Below are 26,170 nucleotides of genomic sequence, written 5' to 3' on the forward strand. Positions count from 1 at the left end.
ACGGCAAGTGCTATGGAAGCAAAGACCAGATGGCTGGAAACATTTGCTGTGCCCCATGCCACTGTCCAAAACACCATCCTGGGCCTTGAAAAGCAAGCCCTCTTGTGACATGCCACCCTAGAGAGAATTGAGTCAGACAATGGGACTCATTTCTGGAACAACCTCATAGACACTTGGGCCAAAGAGCATGGCATTGAGTGGGTATATCACATCCCCTTTCATGCACCAGCCTTCAGGAAAATTGAACAGCAAAACGGACTGTTAAAGACTACACTAAGATCAATGGGTGTTGGAACTTTTAGAAACTGGGATTCAAATTCAGCAAAGGCCACCTGATGAGTTAACACCAGGGAATCTTCCAATTGAGCTCGCCCTGCTCCATGCACCGTAGTGGGGGATAAAGTCCCTGTGATGCGAATCAAGAACGTGTTGAGGAAAACTGTCAGTGTTACTCCTGCTTTGGGCAAAGGCAAACCCATCCATGGGATTGCTTTTGCTCAGGGACCTGGGTGCACTTGGTGGGTAATGCTAAGGGATGGAGGAGTCCAATGTGTACCTCAGGGGGATTTGATTCTGGGCGAGCATACTCCCATGATGTGAATTTTATGACAGTAATTGCTGCTTAATACAATATTCAGTAAGTGTCTTTTAGGTTAATGAAGAATGGAACCAGAGCTGTTTCCAACAACTGGTATCCAGCCTTCTCCTTGAGATCAATGCCTTTGACATGCAAACCGTGAGCACAAACTACACGTTCCAGATGCAGCATGCAGCAATACAACAGTCCAACATGGCACTCCATCTTTCCTGCCTGTCCTGATAGACAGAGTCCAAAATCACAGACTCAATGAACATTTCAAAGGAATGAGACTATGCCATAAACTAAGGGATAAAATATCTGTGTGTATATGTGTATACATATATATGCGCATATGTATTTAGGGTGGTAGGTAGCTGAAGCATATGGGTACATGTAGGACCCGAGCATGACATAAATAATATAGAATACAGGATGGAATGTGCTGGATCGGTCAAGATGGGATTCATTTCTACATTGCCAGGACATCCAGGTATTCAATACCTTATAAGGCCAGGCTCAGGTATAAAGGTGAGAAGCCAGGGGTGTGGCCTGGGTCAGCTCCTTCTTGACCACATGGTTTGATGCTTTTGTATTTCTGGCATGAGTTGCAGTTCGGGGCAGGGGGGGAGTGGTTTCAGCGTGAGCTGTGGCCAAGGCAACAGGAGAGTTTTAGCATGACCTGCGGTGGGAGCCTGCTTACTGCTGCGGCGGAGCTGCCATGTGGTGGGACCGCAGCATGGATGCAGTTGTTCCATTTAACCATTGCTTTTGCAGGTTCTATCATTATTGCTGTTGTAACTGCTTATTCTTTTTTTTCTTTGGTGTTCTGTTAAACTGTTTTTATCCCAACCCACAAGTTTTGCCTTTGTTTTCTGATTCTTCTTCCCATCCTACCAGGGGTGGGGGAAGGTTTTAGCTGCTGACTGGGGGGCTCTGGGGCTTAACTGTGACAGTTATAAATTTGGGTTTATAGATTTGTACATAAAATAGGAACAGAATCTGTTTTCATGATATTAAAAACCGCACACCGTGAGAAGAACACAACAAGCCACTCTGTAATGAAAAGCTTTTGAAGCTACATGTAACTGAATTGGACTGAATGATAGGACAGGAGATGACAGAATGTAAGGAAGGGAGTACATTTAAATGTCTGTAGCATTTATAAAAGTCTAAATGGTTCTAGACCATTCTATGTGCCTGCGCAGGTAATAAAAATACTCTTCATCCAATCTATCCTCTTGACTGCTTGCTTGCTGCACATTACAGTGCAGGTTGAGTACAGCAGAAAAAAGCAAGTGATAAATTGTAGTTATGGATGTTGACATTTAAATTGTGTTCTTTTTTATAAAGATGGAGATTTTGCAATGCGTGTAAAGTAGAAGGTCCAGTACAGGGCATTAACAGTCCTAGCTCAGCATAGAACAAAAGGAAATAAGGGAGAAATGTTATTACTGTAATAATAACTAAAATTTACTCTTTGCAAAGTACCTCATGGAAGGATAGAGAATAATTATTTTAAAAGTGCTGAAAGGCACCTTTCTTCAGGACAAGGTTACATTTTTATTGTCTTTGGCATGTGATAGACTTAATGTCTGTTATTGGTTTAGATTTAATGTCACACACCTAACTGCAACACCTTGCTGCTTTACAAGATCCCTGTTACAAGGAGCAGCTGGAGAAATGCCTTGTGCTTTCACCTGTACTTTGTTGTGCAGAGCAGATGGTCTGTCACTAGAGTCTGTTGCCCATCTGCTTGTATGAAGCCCTCTAAGTGTCATGAGGAGTGAGCTAAGTTGCACGGTGAGGAGTTGAGTCTCAAGTGCTGGCCAAAGTCTCAAACCTGCTTCTGTTGAAGTCAGAGTTTCACAGCTTCAGCTCAGTGGGGTATCATATTGTAGAGCCATTGCCCTTTGGTGGATAATATTAAAAGTGAAGTACAGCTGGTAGATGGCTAAATTCATCCTTCATTTAATGGAGTAGAGACTAAGTTACTACAATCAATAATCTGAAAATGAATCCCCGCATATAGCTATGCTGTTCCCTCCAAATATACATCATAGGATTTGTTACAGTATAATGGTCTCTGTCACACAAGTCAAGAATCTGAAAGGTAAAGAATTAAATATTAAATATGAGTTTTAAAACTCATGAAGGAGGTAAGATGTGCTGTTCTGTGGCGTGATGTTCTATGATTTCGTTTCCGTTCTTCAGTGCAATCAGGAATGGAAGAGGAGGATATACTCAAGCACCCTGGTTATTTTGACATGTATAAGTAAAACTGGCAGGCTGCAAAATACAGGCCAGACCATCAGGACTATAGTGTCTCTGAGAGACATTTCAGACTTCGCAGTGTTTTCTGTCTTATTACCATATATATCAGGACAGTTAGGAACAGCATACTTTCTAATACAGCTCTTCCAAATTTGGTGCCTTGCTAATCAGTATGAGCCTTTTGGTTGTTGTATGTTACAGCAGCCTTTCTTCTGTTCCAGAATCCAGTCTGGAAAGTTGGTTCTGATGTGTAGATCACAGAGGAGCACAAACTGCAACCAGCAGCCTCACAAGGCCAGAAGCTCTCCCAGATTGCAGCATCTGGTCTTGTAAAGATTTACAGCTATGTCTGACATGGTAACACTGCACATTCCTGCTTTCCACTGGGGCATCCCATCCCTTTTAAAGATTCATGAAAAACAAATAAAACCAAATGATGTAAAAAAAAATTCTTCGTATTGGTTTAAGCCTCTCCTTTTCTGACCAAAGATGGTGAGAATTTAATTTAATTTAATCATTCTTCATTCCTTTGGTAGAAGCTGAGATATTACAGTAGTGAAAAACAGGAAGGTGCCTTAACGAGTGGTCCTCACCCTGTTTATGTTGACTGGGTGAAATTCTGATATCATAATGGGAATTTAAAATTAAAAACTGAGGTCAACTGTGAGAGCTAAGAATGTTATTCCCAGCCATATGTTACATATTTGGTATTAGTTCTATCAAAATTTGAAGTGCACCTAATAGCCATTGAAGGCCAGGGAGCACTGACATTGACGATCACCGTGGAATACTATTCCTTCTCTTCCATTCAGTTATCCAGATATTCCTTTTGAGATTTCTGGTTTTCAAGAGTTTTGACAGATCTCTTCTCTTTGCAGCACTACATCCAGAGCTCTCTAAACCGAAGCAATCAAGATGTACAGATACAAGATGGGGAAACAGCCTGTTGTTCTGACAGGGCTATTAAAGGCTTAGCTTTTGTGTTAGTTCAGAGGGAAAGTTTGAGGTATGTCTATTACTTGCCTATTGTTGAAAGTTACACAAGAGGAGAATCTGATAGCAGCATTTTCCATTTGAATGAGGCCATAGCCTCTGGGAAATAAAGCCATTTTCCAAGTTTAGTGTCATTTTATTTCTGATTTGCCTTTCAAGGAGTTTCATAAGGGGAATGCATCAGGTCTTCCAGCTGATTTTAAAATATTGCTCACAAACTCAAGTAATCTAAAAATAAACTGTACCAATTTGATTCCTGGACATTCATTGCAATCTCTGTATTTGGTAGTGAAAACTGTTAACATTACATGCTTACTACTTGCACTGATACTTGTATTTTAATATCCCATCAGGCAAGTATGCCTATACTAACAATACTCAGCTACATTCAGCTGCTCAGGGGCCAAACTCATACTACCAGTTCCAACTCTCATGATCAGGTTTGGCATAGCAGAGTGAGAAGGTTGCTGGAATAGCACTGACTTAAACTACAGTTAGTCTTTCCCTTCCCCTTGTATTCTGCAATACAAGTAGTCAAATAGCACCAGTCTTGCCTCATTTTTTGAGACACGACATAAACCCTCAGATTTACATGTGACTATGAGTGGAGTCCTCAGGTCCTCTCAATCCAGCACTAGTTCTAGGCAACCTGGGTATTGTGAGGCAGTAGCTGGGACAAGGCTAATAGTTCTTCCTGTGGGCACATGTACACTGATAATTCAGGGTTCCTGGTGGGTGATGTTCTCTGCTGCTTGGGTAGATTTGGCACTTTGCAAACAATTATGATGAATAAATTGTTCCATGCTATGTTTCCCTGGGAGTAGCTCAAACTCTGTGTTGTTATTTAGCAAGTCATGTTTCAGTTCTGAAGAGAAGCTGCTAAATGAATGTATACTGTGATTAAGTTATATAAGACATACCCATCATTAACCAATTGACATGATAAATGATTTCTGATCACCTGCAAAATGAGGGGATATTTTTCAAGTTTTAGATCCTTCTGCATGGCAAGAGGGAGACAGAAGATTAAGTAATACATTGTTTGGAAGCAGAGTGCTTAGTTTAGATATAACTAATAATTAATAGATGTACTGAAAGTAAGAAACAATCAATTATAACCAATTTTATCTATTATTTCTTAGTGTAGATATATTGTATGTTAAAAATGTCTTAAAATTGTAATTAAGATGTAATAATTGTGTGAATATAAGCAACGCAAGAGTGTCCAGTCATTGGAGCACTTATGGAGAATGATCCCCAGAGCTCCCCAGTGCTGTCAATAAAGAATGCCTCCTTAACAGTATAATTGACTCTGCTGTTAAGTTTATTTCTCCATTTCAGTTCCTTTTTCTCCTGTAATGTCAGGCTCAGTAAATAATGACAGTTTTTTAGGACTGCCTTCACACAAACTAGTTGGACTAGTTGGGAGGAAGATCTTGGTTTCTCATTATTCTGCCCCTTCCCTTCTCTGTGTATCATCAGTGGCACCTTAATACTTCTTTTCTACAGTATAGCTCACAGTGTGCATAGACTGTACAGGGAAATAAAAAGATCCCCCCTTTCACTCATCTGCAGAGTCCAAATTTCAGTGTACAAGACCCTATAAAAAAAGCCTTCAGAATGTGTGGTGTGTCACCCACCTGGGTGATATAACTCCACATAAATTCTGAATTACAGATTATTTATTGTCACAGCTAAGAAGCCATGAATGGTGCATAGGAATCTATAGCCAGAATGTAAGGGGCCTGTTAACAAGTGATAACAGTTGTATTTTAAGGATGACTAGGTAATTCAGCTCTTTTTTGAAATAAAATTCTTTTTAAGGACACAGTCATTTTCTGAGTCATGAAACCCTAGCTCTTTTAGCAGTTGTTTTCACTTTGTGATCAACTACATACCAGTGAAGTTGTGCTACAGTTATGTGGAACAGTGAGCAGAGATGTAAATGTGACTGATGGTTTTAATTCATCTCCAAGTGAAGAGAGATATGTCCCAGATTACTTAAAAATCCCTCACATCACAAGGTACAGCTTGTTGTAGAAATAGCAACAGAAGTTACAGGAGCCTGTACTGAAAACATAAAAGTTGAACGCAGTGAAGAGGAAGAGTGTGTCACAGATCATTGCATAAAGAGTTACGAAGCTACAATGCCAGAGATGTGTGAACTTTCTATTATGATGTTCTTGTTGGTTGCTACTATAATTGCTGCTGCATAAGAATAATGGTTCCAGTAATGTACAAATAAACCAGAAGTGATATACCCCCTTGTGAGAAACTTCTCAAGATGGACACAAAAGAAACTGGACGATTGGGTAGTGAGGTGGACTGTGAACTGGCTGAAGGAAAGAAGCCAGAGAGTTGTGGTCAATGAGGCAGAGTCTGGTTGGAGGCCTGTATATAGTGAGTCCCTCAAGGGTCGATACTGGGACCAGTACTATTCAACATATTCATCAATGATGTGGATGAGGGAATAGAGTGACTGTCAGCAAGTTTGCTGATGACACCAAACTGGGAGGAGTGGCTGACATGCCAGAAGGCTGTGCTGCCATCCAGCGAGACCTGGACAGACTGGAGAGTTGGGCACGGAAAAAGTTAATGAAATATAACAAGGGCATGTGTAGAGTCTTGCATGTGAGCAAGAACAACCCCAGGTACTAGTAAAAGTTGGGGAATGACCTGTTAGAGAGCAGTGTAGGGGAAAGGGACTTTCCTGGTGGGCAGCAGGATGACCATGAGCCAGCACTGTGCCCTTGTGGCCAAGAAGGCCAATGGCATCCTGGGGTGTATCAGAAAAGGTGTAGTTAGTAGGTTGAGAGAGGTTCTCCTTCCTCTCTACTCCGCCCTGGTGAGACCACATCTAGAATATTGTGTCCAGTTCTGGGCCCCTCAGTTCCAGAAGGACAGGGAACTGCTGGAGAGAGTCCAGTGCAGAGCCACAAAGACGATTAAGGGAGTGGAACATCTTCCTTATGAGGAAAGGCTGAAGGAGCTGGATCTCCTTAACTTGGAGGAGACTGAGGGGTGACCTCATTAATGTTTATAAATATGTAAAGAGTGTCAGGAGGATGGAGCCAGGCTCTTCTCAGTGATAACCAATTCTAAGACAAGGGGCAAAGGGTGTAAACTGGAACATAGAAGGTTCCACTTAAATATGAGAAGAAACTTCTCTACAGTGAGGGTGACAGAGCACTGGAACAGGCTGCCCAGGGAGTTTGTGGAGTCTCCTTCTCTGGAGACATTCAAAACCTGCCTGTACACATTCTTGTGTAACTTGATCTAGTTGTTCCTGCTCCAGCAGGGGATTTGACTAGATGATCTTTTGAAGTCCCTTCCAGTCCCTAACATTCTGTGATGCAGTGGCAAAATGGAAAGGGAACAAAAATACCTTGGTACTTTAAAACTAGTTTACATCACCTTGGCAAATGCATGAAATGTGTTGAGAAAAAGGAGGGGGCTACCGCTCCCATTATCAATGTTCATTATATGTTTCTTGTAGGGGAAGTTCTTGTGCCACTGGACAGCCTCTTCCCCACCTCATCATCATCTTGACTGATTCTCTGGCGACACAGGGAACAAGAACCAGAAAGTGATAGTCAACTATAAAACGAGTTACTTTGGGGGTCTTTGTCAGTATCAGGCAGTAAGCTGAAATTCACTTGAAAAAGTAGAGCGTTGCTATTTCTAGAGGCTAATTATTTTCACAAAAATAACCAGAGAGTTCTATCTGTACAAATTATTTTCTAAAATTAGCAGAAAAGTTAATGGAAGCCCTCCTCTGCTTAGAAATTTCTAATTACCTGATCCCTGAATGTCACTTCACTTCTGATAACCCAGTCATTCTCTTCCACTCTTACTTAGCTTCACAGATGTTTCACAAAAGTTCTAGAAAGACATTCTTTGCTGAGCTGTATTATGAGAGAGAGGAAAAAAATTCCAATTGATCACCTACTCCATGTCTTAGTCAAGCTTTTGATCTACGCTTCAGTGTTGTTTCAGAGGTACTTCAGCTCTAGAGAAGGTCTCTGCCTAAGAAGTATCCAGGTTTATCTGATACCTCTATTTCTAATTATTAGACTGTGTTTTAAGGAATTATAGAACTCAGAGTTTAGGAGAATATTAAGGTAGCAACCTTTAAAAATTAACCAACCTTGTAACCACAGAATCTTTGTATAAGCAGACCTTGTAACCATAGAATCTTTGCACTTAGTAATCATACCCTATTTTTAAAACTGACATAGTTTTACGACATAGTCTTTTAAAACATGTAACTGAGAAGTAACTGAGAAACATGTGAATATTACTTAACATTGCTTAAAAAGATAGCTTGTGTTAGAATAGGCATGGAATATGTTAATGGTTGTCAAGAACTGTAATGAACATGTAATTTTTCTGTCAATATAAACCATGTATGACCAACCAGTCAGTGGCAGACCTATGGAGGAACACCCCCATTTTGGCCCTCGTGCTGAATAAGAAATGCTACTTTTAAAACCTTAAAACATGGCTTTAAGAGTCCATTACTTTGCCGATTTTATGGTGTCAATCCATTATTACTTTTTAACCCCTGCAAGATAAATGAGGACAGAAAGACTAAAACATAGAAATAGCAATTCCTGAGTTTAAGTGCCAAAGAAAATCAGGACACTGATTTACACAGTTCAGTGAAGCTTCAGAACTGCCAGAAAACAGGCACCAACACTAGCAACAGTCATTTGGCACTTCAATTTGCCAATTAGCAAAAAACAATTTGTTTCCCTGCACAGAGTAAAGACACTCTACCACTTTAGAACCATAGCTCACTGGGTCTTATTGTGTTACAGCACAATTTTTTTCTCTTGATCACCTGCAATAACCAGGCTGGCAGGTTGTTTTTGTCCTCTGCGTTAATCTTAAGTACATGTCATTGTGTAACTTCGAAGGAGTCAGCCATCTCTTGGTGTGGGTTATCAGAGTCTTGCATCCTCCTGTGACTGACTGAATTAGAGGTGCAATCTGACTCTGAATTAAGCCCTAAAATGGAAGAAGTCTGACTAGAGATGGACAAGGGTGGTGTGCCCATAAAAACTCAGAGAATAATGCAGTGTGACTGACCATGGCTGTTGCAAAGAAGCTGACTTTATCTCAACACAAAAGGGACTAGATGGTGACTTTTGTTTCAGATAAGCAGCTATCAAACTGGTGGTTTAAATATTTCTCCCTGAGTTCGTTACGAGAGCATGAATGTTCCTGAGTAAGCTAGACTTGTATGTGGGAAGTCATTACATGGCTCAGCACAACATAATGTACAAAATGTAAACAACTAACAGAATAATTTCAATGACAGCAATGGGCTTGAGCTGCCTTCAACTCATGTATTCCTCCCCTGTGACTGGGGACACCCAATGTCATGACAGTGAGCATATTACACTGGTATTATGATTGAACTGCAATTGCAATTCCTACATTTTGCTAAGTGTAACTTAAATTTGTATGGTGTCTTCAGTGTATTTTGTATTACCTTACTGAATCAGAAATCCCATGTAACATCAACTTTTTTCAAATAAGACATTAATAAAAATTTTTATATTTACCTGTATACTCTTCATATATGCAATATCTAAAATAAACTGGCTAAGGGAATATTGGACTTTTAACACCTATCTGCAACTGGTATTTTCATTTGTAATCAGAGTAAAACTCCTGTCAAGACATTCAAGCTTTATTTTTATAAGACTTAAAGGGTCCAATTGTAAACAAATCATTGGGGAGAAAACTGGCAGAAAGCCTTTAACTTGTGCTCAGGAGCCCCAGCTGCTAAAACAAAAATACTAGCTTTTCTGCCTCACAAGGGTGGTTAAGTGCGTAGTGGAAGGAAAGTTCTGACTGTTCTGTCTTGGGTATGTGGAAGTTCAGGAAGACACATCCCTTTCAGATTTACAATGAAGAGTGCACCTTCTCTCGTGAGGCTTACTTTGCAGTAAGAATGTATGAATTATATACCAAATGGTTTCAGGTTAGTTAAAATATCACAAATAGTCTACCTTGAACCACCTCCATTCCTATTCATTAAGGGGCTGTCTCCATCCTGGCTTTTGCTGCAACAATTTCCCTCTCTTGCTGTTGCCATTTTCATGAGGACTTGGGTGTTTTCTCTCAGTACTTCCATTCATGCTGATTCATAAGGCTGCGACGGATGCACCTGACCCCTTAACCAAACTAGCAGTAGTTTGGTACAGGGTCCAAAGGAGGAAAAGGCCTGAGCCACAGTTAGGCCAAGAACTCCTGTAGTTTGAGCCAGTTCTCTGAAAACCCGCAAAGGAGCAAAGTGACACAGTGAGCATCAATGCATATAAGCTTGGAACACCAATCTTGCAATTAAAGCGAGTGACTTTTCCAAGACTCATTTATCAAGGAACAAAGAAAGTTGTGGGTACAAGGAGTTTCATGCCTACCTTTCCATTGCATGTGATTTGACTACAAGACAGCTACTTTATTCCATAAATGTGACAGCCTAGGTGAGCCTTCTTTGAGCTCTCCCTACTAGGCAGAGTGGCTGCATGGCAGTGATCTCTCCTGGAGCTGGGATGCCTCTCAAGGCTGCTCCTTGAGGCACCTTTTACCAATGGCAGTTCTTTGGCAAGTTACTGGTAGTATGCTGAATCAATACTAATGAAACATTACTAATACATATTAATATAAACTTTGTATAGATAATTCCATTAGACATAAACCATTGTCCAAGTCTGAGACTTAGATTGGACCTAGATGCACTTAGGCTACATAAGGAGCTTAGAAAGCAAGAGGGTCCACTCTGAACCTCGTGACTCAATGGGAGGGTCTTTCTTACCTTTTGCATGTCCCATCTCTGTGTGAATCATTCTAACTCAATTCTAACTCAATTTTCCTTTGTATATTTCTTCCAAGCGGTAATTAATAAGGTGAACCTTGCCATCAAACTTGCTGAACCTTAATAAATCACTGTTATACTTTGTTAAATTCCATCTAGTTCGCTGAAATCTGTCACATTATTATGTTACCTCAGTAAAAACATATCGTGTTTCTGCCTTTCGAGTGAGCTGCATTCAACTCATTTGCGACAAAGGCAGCATATGTTATTGCGTGCTGAGAGCAGGCACACGCTTGGCTAGGAATGCCTGGAAATCTTCACCTGATTCATGGAGACACAAATGTAGAATGCTTTGTCCACAACATCTGACCCGCTACTCTGTGCAACAAGCAACAGCTACTTGCACCACAGTGTCAGCTGAAGCTGAATCTTTCCTGGAGGCCTCAGGCATGCAAGGGCAGCCTGCATTCTGCTACCCTATTTCTGTAGCTGACACATACTCTTTTCTGTTGACATCCTGTGTGGGTCCTGATTTTTCCTTCTTGTTGTGAAAAGCTTTGGCTCTGCCTAGTACATTCACAAGAGCACACAGGCAGCAAGAAGCAAGACTAACATGTATGTGCATGAGTGGTTCATCTTTCCCCTTCCTTATGCAGTAATAGAAAAGTATTAGGTTGGTGCAAAAGTAATCACAGGTTTTGCATCGTTGAAATTTGCTGTTTGGTATTGGAATACATTCTTACATAAATGTAGTTATGTTATACATCATTTTAATGTGATTTTCTTGCTTTATGGTGGGTGGGTTTTTTTTGCTACTGACTTATTACTTGCTGTGCTGGTTTGACTGAAAATGAGTTAATTTTCTTCATGCAGTTAGAACACTCTCTTTTTCATAGCTAGCATGGTGATTATTTGGACTTAGTTTGAGAATAAAGGATAACACCCCGGGACAGAGTTAATGATTTTAATTGCTCTGGTCTGAGAGACAAGGACATTCTGAGTGCTCTGCCCACAGATGTAAGGCATCAAGGAACTGGGGCATGGATGGGGCAGAGCTTGACTGACATCCAGACTAATCAATAAGAGTACTCCATCCATTAGCGTCATGCTTCATATTTAAGGAGAGTCAGAATTCTCTGGTCTCTCTCGCCTCTTAGCTTTCTTCACTCTTTCTGTCTGAGCTGGGGGAGTTCTGTATTGGACATTTAGTTCAGCCTTCTGTGGTTTTGCAAAGGCTTCTGGGCCTTTCTGCCTTTTTTTCCTTTTTTTCTCTCTTCAGGATCAGCTGTTACAGACCAGGTGCTGCTTCCTGGGACTAGTTGCTCAGTGTGGATGGAGTTCATGAGGAATTGCCTTGAGTAGCTTTTATTTTATATTCTATTTCTATTTTATATATATTTTTACTTGTAGTGTATTAGTATTTTGTTATTTTATTAAACCATGTTTATCTCAGCCCAAGTTTCTCCCTTCCCTTTCGATTTGCACCCCTATTTGGGGGGAATGGGGAGGAGGGTGAGTGAGCAGCTATCGTGGTTGTATTGCTAGCTTGGGTTAAACCAAGACACTTGCTATTTATTTTGTATTTATTTTAGACTATGGAAATTATGTTAGACAAAAAGCAAATTCAAGTGATTGTCTTATTTGAGTTTAAAATGGGCCATAAAGCAGCGAAGACAACTCACAGTATCAATGACACATTTGGCCCAGGAACTGCTAACGAATGTACAGTGCAGCGGTGGTTCCAGAGGTTTTGCAAAGGAGATGAGAGCCTTGAAGATGAGGAGCATAGTGGCCAGCCATCAGAAGTTGACAATGACCAGTTGAGAGCAATTATTGAAGCTGATCCCCTTAAAACTACACGAGAAGTTGTTGAAGAACTCCATGTCAACCTTTCTATGGTCATTCAGCATTTGAAGCAAATTGGCAAGGTGAAAAAGCTCGATAAGTGTGTGCCTAATGAGCTGACTGAAAAAAAAAAAAAATTGTCATTTTGAGGTGTCATCTTCTCTTATTCTCTGCAACAACAATGAACCATTTCTTGAGCAGATTGTCATGTGTGACAAAAAAATGGATTTCCTACTACAACCAGCAATGACCAGTTCAGTGGCTGGACTGAGAAGATCCTCCAAAGCACTTCCCAAAGCCAAAGTTGCACCAAAAAAAGGTCATGGTCAGTGTTTGGTGGTCTGCTGCCAGTCTGATCCATTACAGCTGAGTCCTGGCAAAACCATTACACTGAGGAGTATGCTCAGCAAATTGACGAGACGCACTGAAAACTGCAACGCCTGCAGCTGGCATTGGTTAACAGAAAGGGCACAATTATTCTCCACGACAATGCCTGACTGCACGTCGCACAACCAACACTTCATAAGTTGAACAAATAGGGCTACTATTTTTTGCCTCATGGGCCATATTCACCTGACCTCTCACCAACCACCTACCACTTCTTCAAGCATCTTGACAACTTTTTGCAGGGAAAATGCTTCCACAACCTGCAGTATATAGAAAATGCTTTCCAAGAGTTCATCAAATCCCAAAGCACAGATTTTTATGCTACAGGAATAAACAAACTTATTTCTCATTCGCAAAAATGTGTTGATTGTACTGGTTCCTATTTTGATTAATAAAGATGTTTTTGAGCTTAGTTATGATTTAAAATTCATGGTCCAAACCTGCAACTACTTTTGCACCAACCTAATAATTCAAATGAATGCTGTAGAATCACTACAAACTGTACATGTGTCTTAGAAGAACTGTAGAGCAAAAAGGAAATTGCTAGAGACAATATGAGCAGAAAATATAACTGACAGTAGAAAGATCTGTATAACTGGGCTTCTGTTCAAATAAGTCTTGGACTGATGCTGAGTAAATAGGTTGATTAGCAGGAAGACCGATGTTCTCTGATGAAAATGTTTCTGACCTGTGACTCACACTGATTCATGTGACTTTTCTCAACCTGAAAACCTCAGAGAGTCAATCTCAGCTTTAGAAAGGTTTTTACTATTCACAGTTGTGAAGAAACCTTGAAAATATTGAATAAAAGTTTCCAGGTACTGAAAGGCCTATAAAAGGAACACATTGACGCAAATTCCATGTCTTTTTTTAGACAGTCTTATCACCTTTCCACATATGAGGCTGGCATTATTGTTCTTTAAACACGTCATGGGCACAGCATGATGTAAAGTAATGCAAAATTCTTCATTGCACCAACCCCTTCTGTGTTCCGCTGGTAGAACAGGCCTTCAGTTTCTCTTGCCTTTTGATATGCTGGTGGATGGGGAAAAAAAATCATCAAAATCTATGCATTGTTTAAGATAGCTGTGAGCCAAAGGATGGGACTGAAAGTTTCACTTGCTAGTTTTCTGAACATTGACATGATTTAAGAAATATGAAAGGAAAAAAAAAATCCACAAAAAACAACAACAACAACAAACAAACAAACCAACCACAAAAAAAAATCCACAAAAAAAAACCCACAACAAGAACAAAACAAACAGAAGAGAGAAAAGTAATAGAAGCAAAAATAGTATTTTCCTATAGCCTGCTGCTGGCCATGTCACTGAATTCAGATTTGCCAAAGCTGATCTATCTTTTTAATGAATCTCAGGACAAGAACAGCATTTAGGTTACTCCAGTCCTACTCATACCTCACTGTCAAGAAAGAAACCTCTTTCCCAGTCTGTCTAGTGGTGATTGTTGGATGCTACAATAAATTATCATGGAGAGTGGGATAAGACTCAAGGTGATTCAAGGTTTTATTGACACAGAACAGTCTTTCTTTAAATATTTCTCCTCTTTGTGGAATGGTTGGAGAAGCAGCATCAGCTCTCACTTCTTTACTGCCTGCACTTTCAGAATTAATGGGGAGGGAAAGCATTCTGATAGGCATAAGATTCTGAAAATGTGAAAAAGAAAAGAAAGATATTTTCTATAGAACTATGAAACAGGGGAATATGTTTTCAGGACTGTCATACAAATGAAAAAACACTGTGTTTGGTCTGTTAATATTACTGAAGTTTGGCAGCCGGACCACCATAGGCTCTGTCTACAATCAATAGAAAGAAAGATGCTTTTTAAAGACATGATTCAGCTTTGAGATGGGCAGAGTTGCCATTCAGAGGTGTCCTAGACAGGACAAGTAGGCCATCAACTCAGACACTTTGTTAAAGCATTCAAATTCATGTGAGCAGAATCCAGATCCTACTTCACCTATGCAAAGTAAAATAATAACAACAGAAAATAACAGATTTGTTGATCCAATGATAGAGAACAACAGGACCCTAACCAATGAGTTGTGCATATTTCTTAAAATAGCATGGAAAACAAATTACTGCTATCACGAACATCCCAAAAGAGTGACTTGAATAACTCTTGAAACTTTTCAGGAAGTTAAGCAATGCAAAAAGCCTGTACAAATGGGGTTTCTAGAGATATTGAATCACTGGAGGTAAAACCATTCAGCGTCAAATTAAAAACAGTGCTTATTTTTTTCTTTTGACTGACAACATAGTAATTTTCAGCAGAATTCTGAATCATGACGTGAGTCAGAGGAGTGCACTGTTCTGCCACCAGCAACACAACTGACACAAATTGTATATCACAAGTAATAAGGTTTCTTTTGAAGACCACACCATGAAGATATCAATGATTGAAAGATGAAGGAAGAACAAAGGAATCTGACAACTGCATCTCCCCTACTTCCTTTAAAAGGTCCAAGTAATTTCCATCATCTTTCTTCAACCTAGTATTTCTCACTGAAAAACAGATGATTAAGTAGGATTTTGATCTTAAGTTGGTGTCTGCGATACTGAAGTCAAATCCAGCAGTTAAAAGACTTAGATGAATGCAAAGTGATAGAAGTCAAATATAGAATTGTTCACAAATGCATTCAGTAATTAATTGTCTTTATTTCCTTTGTTCTGGATTGTGCAAACTGTACAATCCAGTGACTGTAATAAATCATTGGTCCTTTTCATTTTATTGAGACCTCAGTTCATCAGGTGTGAAAGAAATCATAGTCAATGGACATGTGAAGATACTCAGCATTTCATAGGACTGAATGTTTGAGGAAACCCAGGGACTTTGTTCCTTTGTTACAGATTTCTAAATATATTGGATTTTTTAAGTATCAACCAAGGAAAGAAAAATAATGCAATGCATTATTTATAGATATATAAAGCTTTTAGATTTCCAATTTTATTTTTATCTTGTGTTTGATTTAATGGGATGACAGAATCACAGAACAGGTAAGGTTAGAAGGAATCCTCTGGAGGTCATCTGCTCCAAACCCCCGACTCATGCAGGGCCACCTCAAGCCAGTTGCCCAGGGCTACATCCAGATGGCTTCTGAATATCACCAAGGGGAGAGAATCCACAACGTCCCTGGGCAACCTGTGACAGTGCTTGGTTACCCTCAGTAGAAAAGTATTTGCTGATATTCAGATGGAACCTCCTCTGTTTCAGTTTCTGCCCATTGCCTCTTGTCCTGTCACTAGGCACCACTGCAAAAAGCCTGGCTCTGTCCTTTTTGCACTCTCTCTTCACTTATTTATATACATTGATTATATTCCTGAGCCTTCTCTTCTCTAAGCTAAACAGTCCCAGCCTTTTCAGCCTTTCCTCACATGAGAGATGCTCCAGTCCCTTAACCATCTTCCTGGCCCTTTGTTACATTCTCTCTAGTACGTCCATGTCTCTCTTGTACTGAGGATCTCAGAACTGGAAACAGAACTCCAGGTGTGGTCTCCCCAGAGCTGAATAAAGGGGAAGGATCAATTTCCTCAACCTGCTGCCTATACTCTGTCTAATGCAGCTGACGATACTGTCTTCTTTGCAGCAAGGGCATAGGTCTGGGCCCTATTCAACCTGATGTCCACAAGGATTCCCAGGTCCTATTCTGCCAAGCTGCTTTCCAGCTGGGTGGCCCTCAGCATATATCAATGCATGGGATTGTTACTCCCCAGGTGCAAGACTTCAGTTTCCCTTGTTAAACTTCATGAGGTTCCTGTCAGCCCGTTTCTCCTGCCTTGATTTGCTTATTCAAATTTATTTTTATGTAAAATCAGTGTTTGAGCTATTTTCTGGTTTTATTTTTCCTCATTATTTGAGATCACCAAACAAGGAAATGGGTAGAAACATGAATCACATACCAGATTTCTTCTTTCTGTCAAAAATGTTAATTCTTCATTATGATTCCACTCTTCACACTTACAACTAACAGACCTCTTAGTGGAGCTGTAAGCGGTAGTGGCTTTTAAGAGAAACTTCAACACCCAGTGGCCTCTGTGTTTTTAATAGGGATTAGACTTTCACACCTCTGAAAAATCTGCAAGTAATCAAAAATGTCAGATGCAGTCAAGAGGCCCTAAATATAACATACAGCATGGAAAATATAAATGCTGCTTTATAGAACGTGGTTAATATTGATGTTCATTAATATGACATTTCTTACAAGAAAATATATTGCTAATGATTTAGGAGAAACTAGCTGCTAGAGATCTGTTCTTATTCTTTATACAAAAGGTACTCAGTGCACACAGTACAATTCAGAATTGCTAAATCATTTTGAAAATTGTCACCATAACTAGGTACTTCTAGCATTTGTCTGGTCATCTGGTTTGTACTGGTCATGGATTTATGTAAGGATATAATTTTGGCTTCCAAGAAAGATAAGTCTTGGTCATACACAGTGAAAAGCACAACAGTGACTTCATGATTACTGTTAAATTGAGATTCTAAATGAAGCAAAACAGCTATCTTAGTTTTTAAGACTTTAATGACTTAATACATTATCCATACTTGGCACAGTTAACCTACCAGGTACGACTGATTTTTCCATTCATTCTTAGTGGATCTATAGCTATGTAAAGTATTTCAGTATGGTTTAGAGTCTTCAGTCACCCAAGATAGGATTATCATGCTTGTCCATGATTAGACTGAAATCATGTATGTTTCAGGAAACATCAGACTTGCTCACAGACAATTGTGGTTTGTATGTGCTAAATCCAGTGCATTTGTGAGTCATCAAACTTACTGTACAATATGCACAGTAAGTCAAAGACTTGCTTTAAGTGAACTACAGACTTGGTTTAAATTATACTACAAGTTTAGTATACTGTAAGACTCAGACTTGGTTTAAATTATACCAATGTGTGTGGTGTGCAGGACAACCATCATTCAAAAATACAAAATTCACTTGGCCATTCCTATTGTAGTATAATCCCAGGTAAACCTTTAAAAATCCCTAAGTTTAACCTAAACAAAATATCTGTGCAGAACTAGAATAAATGTGTAAGCAATTACAAGCATATACAGTGTAGCTGAGGGCCACGATTTCAAAGGTATGTGAAAGGAGGGTATGTGGAAGGAGAGTGTCTGTTTCTTTATGGGAATCTGTCCAGGACCTTTTCCAAAGCAACAGGACAATAAGAAAAGGAGGAAGCCTGAAACAAAAAAATACAGGGACACAAACCTGACTGACATGATAAGGGAGGCAGTGAGGAGAAGAAAACCTGTCAGTCACATCAGCTGATAAGGGCTTGTGAGAGTGTGAGGAAAGTTTGTTCCAGCGAGGTTATCTGACTGGGGACCCATCAGTTGGGAAACTGTGGAAAGGGGGAAACAAGAAAAAAATACACAGGCACATAGACCTGACAAAGCAAACATGGAGACAATGGCAAGAAACAAACCTCACCATGCTCACTAACTGATGAGCTATCAAGAAACCACATGTGCCACTTCCAAAAGATCAGCCAGGACTTTGCAGATGATGATACTGCATATTAGCGGGCCCCAGACTTCGAGAGATGTGGAAACCAACAGAGCCGTACAGACCCATGGGGTGGGGGAAGTGCAGGGGAAGAAGGAGCAGGGGGAACAATGGGGATAGAGAGAAAAGGGTGTGAGAGGCTGGTCACTGTAAAACGAGGCCGTTCAATATGCTTGTCTGGCTGAGCCCTGTGCCTGATCACCACAGTCTAGCCTGGCTTCTTATATCTTCTTATTGAATCTTCTCATAAGCATCTCTCTGTGTATGCTCACTCTCTGTCCCCTGTGAACGTGCGCTGCAAGGGCTCAGTGCTAGCTACTGGTGAGACTTGTGTGTGAGTGAGGGGAATTTGATGCCAGCTCCTGGGGGTCAGAACAGGGAGTGGGCACCCCTGGCCTGGCAACTGTGTGAGCAGCGTCTCCATATCACCTCCTGGAGCCAATGGGTGCCTTGAATTCCCAGCCACTGGGCTGGGAATGGTGCCTGTTCCCAAACCAGCTGTCGGGGCGACAGCGTGAGTGAGGCGAGTGAGGAGCTCAGTGCCATTGGAGTGGGACCATAGGTGACTGCCCATGGGCCTGGTATTGGCTGCTGGGGGAGAGTCTTGTGTCTTCTCCAGTTCTGGTGTGCCTGGGGTGTGCCTGCAAACCTCTGCCTGGATTAGACAGTGAGTACGGGGTTCTAGGGTCTGGGCCAGGGTCCATCCGGACAGAGGGTCCATGCTGGTATGCCTAGGGTAACTTGTGAATGTGGAGTGCATGAGGGATGAGTGTGTGAATGCTGTGTGTTTGCAGCAAGCACCAAGCCAGCAAGCCAAGGACCCTTTGGGGCAAGTAAGGGGGCCTAGGATCCAGGCAGGAGTGCTGGACAGGCAGAGGGGCCACACCAGGAATTAAGGGATCTGCAAATGTGTGTGTGCTTGTGAACCTGGACAGTGGTGTGTGTGTGTCTGTGTGCCTGCTCTAGTGACCTTCTTGTCTTTGCACACTGAAGAGGAGATGGGGACGTGGCTGTCTGTGGATTGTCTTTTATGTGAGTCTTGTGTGTAGGTGCTGCTGAAGGCAGTGCCTTGTCTGTACCAGCCTGTGTAGCTGGCCATATTGGTGTCCTCTGTATGTGTCTGTGTCTCTGTGTGTGTGTGTCTGGGATATGTGCGCAGCCTTATCACTGGATGAATTTGCAAACAGGAAAACATCAGCCATGTCCCTCAGTCTGGGCAGAGGCCCAGGGCACCAGCATGGGCTCCAGTGGCCAGGTAGGAGAGGTCCTTGGCCACAGCAGCTAGAGGAGGTGGGCTAAGCTTCTTACAACACTTAACAGTATGTAGGCAGAGAAATATCCGGAAATGTACACCTACGGTTTTCAGAAGTACCCATTCAGCTCAGTGTCTTCCTAGTTGCTGCATCCTACTCTCTGTACCCTCCAACCCCTTCTCCTAATGGTTCAGCAGTGTGATTCAAGGTCTAGCAATGATCAGCTGCTCAGATGTGTAACCATGGGTCAGACTCCTGAGAAAGATCCTAAATTGTAATGGAGAGTTTTGACAAAGCCTGTAGCATAGAGCCATGAAAGATACAATATGGTGAACTACAAATTTAAAGTTCAAGGATTCAGGAAGAAAAACAATAATGTGAAGAGATATAACATGCTAAAGGAGTCTAAAGATGGCAACAGCAACATGAAACATGAACATTCGCAGCAGCAGCAGAATCTAACTCTTCACCACCTGCTTCATGATTATCCAGCCAGCAAAGACTCTTTGTGTGTCTTATGTTGGGAATGATAAGCCTATTAGTGCTTCACTTAATAACTTGTTAATCCTAACTGTCTTTGATATGTTAGACAATAAATAATTGCTTTGTACTTTTGAGTCGAATACACTCTGCGTAGTAGAGATTCTCTGGTAATGGTGAAAGGTGCTTGAACAGAGTGAGTGGGGGAATTCTAGTAACAGTGGCTAAATTTCTGAAGAGGTTTTGAAGAAAAATATTTTTGAGAACCAGATTTTTACATATTTCTGAATATATTCTTACTGGCCAAAATGTTCAAATCAAGAACCCCTGTGAGAGTAACTAAACTGCATTTTATGCATTTCAATTGAGTTGGTCTGACTTGCAAGTGTGCTGTCTTATTCTCTGACCTCTGAGATGTGTAGGTGTTACTGAATTTAAGAAAACTAGACTAGTTATATTTAATTGCTGAATCAAAGGTGTGAATACTTGGAAGTGATTTAAACTGAAAAGGACAAATATTTTTAAATGCTCCCTTTCTGAATTTGGAGTTTGTATTCCTAACAGCTCATCAAGTTAGTTGAATTTAAACTTACTTCAGAGCTTTTGAGCACTGTATCTGAAGTGTGAGCTCGTTATTTCCACTTGAAACAGAAGGCTACATCTTCCTGTAATTCTCCACATAACTAAACTCAATTTTGTCAGAACACCCATAGAGAGGAAGGATATTATTGGATGAAAAGCTAGGACTTTTCTGTGAAACTACCTTTTTAAACATAGAGTTTTTCTGTCAACAGAGGATTACTTCCCAATGTGCAGATGCATCTTCACAGTGGTGTACACGGAGACATTCCTGAGCTAGGGAAACCCCAGGGGAGCACAGAGATCCACCAGGAGCCAGCAGCTCTCAAAAAAGTGTCTGACAAGGCGTGTAACAGCGGCCACCCTCTACTCCCACAAAAGGCGGCCCGAGGGAGCACTGATGACCATGATGAGCAAACAGAATGTGGCATGTTATGGTGCAGGTTGTGTGGCAGTTTGTCTGGAAGGGTACACAGGGAGGCTGCCTCTTTGAAGAAGGAGCATTCCACTGGCTGAGTGGGAGACTTGAAGTACACATAACCCCGCAACCTAGCACTGCTCTGTGATCATCTGCAGCAAGACAAGGGCACTCATCCTGCCTGACCCTCAAGGCTGAATGGTGGCCACTCATCTGAGAGCAAAGGCAGCAGCTCCGGCTGGGGGGTCTGCACCATCTACACCAGTGGTGGCCAATGCTTCTACACAGATGGAGCTGCTGGAGAGGCTGTAGTGCAAACCTCAGACTGCAGGAAGTGTCTAGACCTTTCTCCTTGGGAAAGGATAGGTGGCAGACCTGCCTGCAAAAGGTATGCTCAGGTGGAGGACCCATGCAGCATGTGGCTCAGTGGCAGGATGTGGTAAAAAGGCTGTGTTTACCTCAGGAAGGCTGAGAAGGGGTTAGATAGCTGATGCCAAGTACAGTCTGCAGTGTACCCACAGCCTACAAACAGCTAAAACCTCTCCCATCAGCACACACAGAAGGGAGCAGGGCCAGTAATGCAGAGGAATGGAAGCTTGCAATGGTCAGGACCAACAGGAGGAAGAGACTTCCGCTGAAGCTTGAGGTGCATAACTGCTTCACCGCTCTGCAAACTGAAGAGGAAAGACCCCCCACATCAGGAAAGAAGCTGGAGCTGAGTAAGGCAGCTCAATCTGCTACCTGTATAACAAGCTCAACTAAGAAAAGGTGATGGGTGATAGTAGTAGGTGACTCTTTGCCAAACTGATGCACTGTCTAGTGAGATGCGCTGCTTACTAGGGGCTCATATCAGATATGTCACCAAGAGACTACCAAGCCTCGTGCAGTCCACTAACTGTTGTCCGCTGCTGCTGTTTCATGCGGGCATGAGTGATACAACCAGGAGCAGTCTGAGGAGTATCAAGAAGGATTGCAGAGCCCTGGGAGCAGTGATAAGGAACTCTGGAGTGCAGGTAGTTTTTTTATCAATTGTCCTGGTCAAAGGGAACAGGTTTGAAAGAGACAGTTGAATCTGGCAAATCAGCAAATTATTAAAGGACTGAGGACACAGCCAAGGGTTCAGATACTTTGACAGTGGGTCTCACTTTGAGAAACTTGATCTACCCAGGGCTGATGCAGTCTATCTGTTAGAGAAAGAGAACAGCATCTTCGTCTTGCCACATGGGCAAAGAGGCCTTTAAACTAAAGTTGCCAGGGGAGGGAACCTCAAGCTATCCTACTCCTACCAGTTTAATGCCAGTGTCAGTAATAGATGCCTATAGCCTGGAGAATAGAATCATAGAATAGAATTATCGAATCAGGTCCTCTTCTGCTGTCCTTCATGGATGTCTCATTCCTGGAAGGCCAGGCTGGATGGGGCTTTGAGCAACCTGGTCTACTGGAAGGTGTTCCTACCCATGGCAGGGGAGTTGGAACTAGATAATCTTTATGGTCCCTTCCAACTCAAACCATTCTGTGACTCTATTCCGTATAAAAGCATTTGATGTGGTATAAGACTTTAACCAGGTTTTTATCATTTTACAGTATGAGCCCACATTGGCATAGTAGTGTCTTATTCTAACGTAGTTCTTTTTAGAAATGACAATCTGGGTGCACAAAGGAATGAAAGTCACAGCATAACATGCAGTTTGAATTTAGGTAAATACAAAACATTGTGTATATATTTATATAGATGCATACGCATGATAAGCAATTTTGTAATTAAGCATATTAATGTGTGTTTAAGAACTGGATACTTCTTTGTGTGGCTAAAATGACAAATGATCACAACGTTAAGACAGTTATCGTGTTATTAAACAGCATAGTGTTGCTCATTTAGAACTTTTGTTGTGTACTGTATTTGCATTTTAGTTCTAAGATGGGGACTAGAGTAACTTCCTTGATTTGAAATGGTGTTAGAGTAGAAACTGTGGTGTCAGTTTGACTGTATATATTGTTGACAAGTCATTAATTACCAGAATCTGGAACTACACTGGATATGAATGTTGGTTTGGTTTGTTTGGTTGGTTGGTTGTTGTTGTTGCTGTTTTTTAATGGTGATGGTATTTTGCAACTACATTGAAGGAGCTGACGAAACTTAAATGTCAAGATTAAAAGGCCCAGTAAAAAAAAAGTTTCTCATAAGTCTGCTTAGTAACGGACAAAGAAATACTACTCTTTCTTCAGACTGTTAAGGCAATTGTGTGTACTTCCCAGACTGACTAGTCCACATTTATAGCAAGGACAACATACATGTCCTTAAGCATACTGTAAATTTAGCCTAATGAAATACACTTGCTCATATTTGACCATGAAACATTATTTGGTTTTGGTTTAGCTAGTCTGAGAAATTTAATTCTAAGATACTGAGATTAATCACCCATCGATACCAGGGTTGGCTAGCATATTTGTTCTCAAGAAAGCTGTAAATACCACAATTGACTTCAATGTGTTTTCAGCAGTTAAGAAGCTTGGATATGTATCTAACAATTAGAACAAAGGCAATCCCACTAGTTCCAGTGGAATTGTTATTGTTCCCTATTATATAAGGTGGATGAGGAGTGTTTTTAAATATCTTGCCAGTATGAAACTTGATTCTACAATAAATGATCATGCTGAGTGCTACTGACACAAATGAGCAAACCAGTGTGTTCAGCATTTCTTGCATTAGTAATAGAATCTTTACTAAAGTGCTCAGAGATCTTCAGCAATTTATGTTAACTCCAATAGGTTCTGAACTACACCTGTAAAAAGACAGATACCTATATAGTTGATTTCAATAGCAGCTGGTGACAGTCATGTCGATACAAATCAAGCTTGTATAGCTTTATGTTAACAAGAGAATAAGCTTTTGGTATTTCAGACCCATCTTTTAAATACAGTTAAGAAAGGGATACAAGAAAGTATATTCCTGATTATTTTTTTTTTACAATCAAGAAACAGAATGATGAAAACTCTATTCTTGAGCAAAACCACTAGTGATTCATCCTTTTTAATTTTACATATACATGTGAGCTGGTTTTGAATCTACCTAAATTACAAATAATTCTGCTGAAACTGGTGCATTTACATGAGGGTTAGCCTGTCTTGAGATAAGAATGCCTTTGTTTCCAGTAGGCATTATGAGAATATTCAGTTTTGCCTGGTGGAAATAGATCTTGAAAGTATAGTAATTTTGCCTTCTACTTTGCAAAGTGACAGAGACATATTTTATGAGCACTAAGGAATATTATTAGCTTTCTGTCAAGAAAGGAACAGACCTATCAGACAGAAAGACAGTAAAATGAATAAACACAATAATACGACTAGAAACTGAAACAGATGGCAAGGTCTCCATTCTAAGTGAGAAATTAAGGTCCGCAACAGAAACAAGTTTGGATTGGTGGATTATTGTTGGAAGGCCCTAGCTTGGTCACACATTCTGGGCTCTGCTGCTATTAGAAGTGATGAAACATAAGCTGTATGGCCAGAAAAGCACAAGAAGAACAGAACTGCTAGGCCATATGTGACCCCAAGCATGCATTGTGGGCACTGAAGGAACACTTCTATACTAATCCTTGGAGACCACTGTATACCACAGCTTCTCAACCAGTATGTTTACTTTCATCATACTGTTACAAGAGACGGAAATGCTACTTTTTATTTTAAAAAGGGGCGGTGGAACCATGACAGAATGCTTCAGATATACCTGGATCCCTGGACAGGACAAGAAGAGCCCTAGTAACTTAAGGGTATGGTCCAGACCAAACAGTATGCTGAATGTGATGCTTTCTGACTGCACTATGATGAAGAGTTTGCCACTATGAAAAGCCGACAAGGCAGCTGGTATAAAACAATGTCTTAGAAATTGCATACCTCCATGCCCCCTCTTCCAAAGTTGTTTGTTTGTTTGTTTTTCCCCATCCTTTCTCCAAAAAGCTTAAGAAACTCCTTTTCTGTGAATAATGTCTAGAAAATGTGGTAACGCCCCTTTTTAAAGAATTCACTCTGGGAAGAACAGACCAAGGTACAATGTAGCCCCCAGTACACACAAACTTCCAAGCGCATGTCTTAGCTGCAGGACAGAATATTTTAAATGAGGGAGAATACTATTCTTCTCACCTTCTTTATTGTGTCTTTGTCTAAAACTTTGGCTAAATGTTTTATTCCCACCATAATTTTCTTACAAATGTTTTGTTACTAAAATATTATCTCCACTTTTAAAAGTGAAGACATTGAGATTTTATTTATGATCACCTATCATTTCACACTCAAAATACAAAGCAAAATGGTCTTTAATTTCTCCATTTCACAGAAATTTCAGAAAAGCAAACTTAGTAGTGAGTGCTTCTTCAAGTGAGTCTGCCTTATTTCCAGCTATGGTCTCTAAATCTCAAAATCGTTGGTGCAATAATATGAAGATAAATGGATTTTCTCTTCCAGATTCTCAAGCTGAGTTTCTATTAAGCAGATTACGGAAAAGAGAAAATTATGGAAATATGCAGATTATGAAAAAGACAAAATTTTACACACCTTTTAAAATTTGGATTTTTTGAGATAGCTTTTTCACAACTTGGACCTGAAAAACCTAACTTATAAGAAATTGTCGTGGTTTCACCTGAGCTAGCAATACAACCACAATAGCCGCTCACTCACCCCCTCTTTCTTCCTCCCCAGTGGGGGAGAAAATCAAAAAGGGAAGGGAGAAACTTGGATTGAGATATACACAGTTTAATAAACAAAACAAAATACTCATAAACAAAATACTAATACACTACTAGGATATATATGTATGTGTATATAAAAGAAATAAAAGATACTCAAGGCAATTCCTTACAAACACTCTGAGCAGCCAGTCCCAGGAAACAGCACCTGGTCCCAAAGCCAATCTCAGAAAGAGAGGAAAAAGGCAGAAAGGCTCAGAGGCCTCTGCAAATGGCAAAAAAACTAACTAAACATCCTAAATCAAACTCCCTCAGCTCAA

At 40.6% G+C, this 26,170-nt stretch overlaps 1 protein-coding gene across 6 annotated transcripts in view; it reads right to left on the bottom strand.

The window, feature by feature from the left end:
- PRMT8 (protein arginine methyltransferase 8) overlaps positions 1–26,170 on the bottom strand; it is a 95,005-nt gene that overhangs the window by 60,236 nt on the left and 8,599 nt on the right. The window contains exon 2 of one of the 6 annotated variants that reach the window (XM_082042971.1): positions 7,642–7,749. The exons of the other annotated variants lie outside the window; for them this stretch is intronic. The gene's annotated coding sequence lies outside the window, so the exon portion shown is untranslated. The remainder of the gene's footprint in view (positions 1–7,641; positions 7,750–26,170) is intronic. 6 annotated transcript variants of the gene reach the window in all.

This window comes from Streptopelia decaocto, assembly GCF_964273445.1.
Source record: "Streptopelia decaocto genome assembly, chromosome: 1".
In the NCBI taxonomy this organism is placed as follows: domain Eukaryota; kingdom Metazoa; phylum Chordata; class Aves; order Columbiformes; family Columbidae; genus Streptopelia; species Streptopelia decaocto.